The 3,299-nt window shown below is 45.8% G+C and overlaps 1 pseudogene; it reads left to right on the top strand.

The window, feature by feature from the left end:
* The first annotated feature begins 1,268 nt into the window (after positions 1-1,268).
* Positions 1,269-1,763, top strand: LOC105732599 (eukaryotic translation initiation factor 1A, X-chromosomal-like; annotated as a pseudogene).
* The last annotated feature ends 1,536 nt before the right edge of the window (positions 1,764-3,299 follow it).

Below are 3,299 nucleotides of genomic sequence, written 5' to 3'. Positions count from 1 at the left end.
GGCAGTATTAAAATCTAACGATAAGTCATTATGAGCTTTCAAATTAAAAGAAAGAGTCTGAGTGTGGTGGCTTATGCCTCTAATCTCAGCACTTTGAGAGGCTGAGACGGGAGGGTCACTTGAGGCCAGGAGTTCAAGATCAGCCTGGGCACCATAGTGAGAGCTCCATCACTACTAAAAATCTTTTATTTTTTATTTATTTATTTATTTATTTTGAGATCGAGTTTCACTCTTGTTACCCAGTCTGGAGTGCAATGGTGCGATCTCGGCTCACCGCAACCTCCGCCTCCCGGGTTCAGGCAATTCTCCTGCCTCAGGCTCCTGAGTGGCTGGGATTACAGGCGCGCGCCGCCACGCCCAGCTAATTTTTGTATTTTTAGTAGAGACGGGGTTTCACCACGTTGACCAGGATGGTCTGGATCTCTTGACCTCGTGATCCACCCGCCTCGGCTCCCAAAGTGCTGGAATTATAGGCCTTGAGCCACCGCGCCCAGCCTAAAATTCTTTTAAAAATAGTCAGGGGCCGGGCGCGGTGGCTCACGCCCGTAATCCCAGCACTTTGGGAGGCCGAGGGGGGTGGATCACGAGGTCAAGAGATCGAGACCATCCTGGTCAACAAGGTGAAACCCCGTCTCTACTAAAAATACAAAAATTAGCAGGGTGTGGTGGCGCGCGCCTGTAGTCCCAGCTACTCGGTGGCTGAGGCAGGAGAGTTGCTTGAACCCGGGAGGCGGAGGAGGCAGTGAGCCGAGATCGCGCCACTGCACTCCAGCCTGGCGCCTGGCGACAGAGCAACTCTGTCTCAAAACAACAACAACAACAACAACAACAAAAATTAGCTGGGCGTGATAGCACACACCTGTAGTCCCAACTACTCAGGAGGCTGAGGCAGGAGAATTGCTTGCATCCAGGAGGCAGAGGTTGCAGTGAGCTGAGATGGCGCCACTGCACTCCAGCCTGGATGACAGAGTGAAACTCTGCCTCAGGAAAAAAAAAAAAAAAAAAAAAAAAAGACCAAAAAGACTGCCCTATGCACATCTGTAGAAGTGGAGTTTTAACCTGAGCATTCCATTTGTGCTTGAGACAGAAATGGAAGCTTCAGTGCTCCCCCAGCAGGTGAGTTTCAGGGTCTGAAGAAGCGCCTTTCGGCGCACGCTGCCTGGCCTCCAGCACCTGCTTCATCCTGCGCGCTCTCTCGTGTCGCCCCTCGGAGCAGCAGCCGCCGCCCGGAAAGAAGTCAGAGACCCCGCGAGGTCGCTGCCACCGCCATGCCCAAGAATAAAGGTAAAGGAGGTAAATATAGACGTAGAGGTAAGAATGAGAACGAATCTGAAAATAAGAGAACTGATATTCAAAGAGGATGGTGAGGAGTATGCTCAGGGAATCAAAATGTTGGGAAATGGACGGCTAGAAGCAATGTCGATGGTGTAAAGAGGTTATGTCACATCAGAGGAAAACTGAGAGAAAAGGTTTAGATAAATACCTCCGACATAATATTGGTTGGTCTCCAAGACTACCAGGATAACAAAGCTGAGTAATTTTAAAATACAATGCAGACGAAGCTAGAAGTCTGAAGGCATATGGCAAGCTTCCAGGCATGCTAAAATCAATGAAACTGATACATTTGGTAGGGAGATGATGATGAAATTCAGTCTGATGACATTGGAGATGATGATGAAGATTTGATGACATCTAAAGTGAACTCAAGATTTTACATTCCATCTTTTCTGAAGATTGTCCTACAATTTGGATTTTGGCCATGATAAAGAAGATTAAAATTTCATTAGCATGAATACAGTTTGTTAAAGCAGGGAAAAAAAAAAAAAAGAAATGCCTTTCAACAGAAGACTTCTTAAGGAACTGCCATTTCAGCATGGGTGTATTTTTTGAAAGTCTATGACTTTTTTCTTTCTTTTTTTGGTTAATGTCAGATATTAGGTTACTCTCTGTGGGAAAGTTTACTTCTCTATTAAAAAGAATAATTTAAAAGTCTTTGATATAAAAATACTGGGAATACCTCTCTGCAAAATAGATCTCTGGAAATGTATGTTTTATATTTAGAAACTGCCAGCATCTGGAACACCAGGACATTTTCTCACATACATGTGAAAATACATTGTCGGCTGGGCACTGTGGCTCAGGCCCGTAATTCTAGCACTTTGTGAGGCCGAGGCAGATAGATTGCCTGAGCTCAGGAGTTTGAGACCAACCTGGGGAACAAGGTGGCAGCCTGGGTGGCAGAGCAAGATTCTGTCTCCAAAAAAGCAAAACAAAGCAAAATCTAGAAAGTTTTTTTTTATTATTTTTTAAAAATTATTTTATTTTATTTTATTTTTTTGAAAGTTGGTTTTGATTTTTGACATGACTGTTCTGAGGAAGAGAATGCTGGAATAAAAATCTGACTCTTAATTGGTTAAAATTCAAATAAGCACAGTTCTCAGCTCTCCGATTAATCTCTATTGTGTTTCGGCTGCTACTACGCCAGAAGTTACCGGTTTTTTGCACTTTTTTTTTTTTTTTTTTTTTTTTGCCAGACGGAGTCTCACTCTTGTTGCCCAGGCTGGAGGAGTGCAGTGGTGAGATCTCGGCTCCCTGCAACCTCTACCTCCCGGATTCAAGCGATTCTCCTGCCCTAGCCTCCTGAGTAGCTGGGATTACAGGCGCCGACCACGATGCCCAGCTAATTTTTTGTGTTTTTAATAGAGACAGGGTTTCACCATGTGGGCCAGGCTGGTCTTGAACTCCTGACCTTGGGTGATCCGCCCACTTCAGCCTTCCAAAGTGCTAGGATTACAGGCATGAGCCACCTAGCCAGGCCTTGCACTTTCTTTTTTGCAGGAAATTCTGAGTAGTCCCTGTGGTAAGCTGGAGGGCTGGCTCCCCCTTGGGGCATTAGCTTCTTCACCAAGGTTTATTGCCTACAGCTCTCAGAAAGGAAAACAAAAGCCTGCCCACTGGGCTGGACTCTGGTGGCTCATGCCTTTGCTTTTCCGACTCAGTCTCAAAACAAAACAAAAAACAAACAACAATAAAAAGCCTTCCCACTGTTGTAATCTAAGCCAACGGGTTGTCTTTTTTTTTTTTTTGAGATGGAGTCTCGCTCTGTCACCAGGCTGGAGTGCAGTGGCGTCATCTCGGCTCACTGCAACCTCCGCCTACCGGGTTCAAGGGATTCTCCTGCCTCAGCCTCCCAAGTAGCTGGGACTATAGGTGAGTGCCACCACACCCAGCTAATTTTTGTATTTTTAGTAGAGACGGGTTTCTCTCTGTTGGCCAGGATGGTCTCGATCTCTTGACCT

Source organism: Aotus nancymaae, unplaced genomic scaffold, assembly GCF_030222135.1.
Source record: "Aotus nancymaae isolate 86718 unplaced genomic scaffold, 86718_ANA_hifiasm-v0.15.2.pri h1tg000016l, whole genome shotgun sequence".
Lineage (NCBI taxonomy): Eukaryota > Metazoa > Chordata > Mammalia > Primates > Aotidae > Aotus > Aotus nancymaae.
The sequence above is the reverse complement of the archived record's forward strand: the minus strand, read 5'-3'. Positions and strand labels throughout refer to the sequence as shown.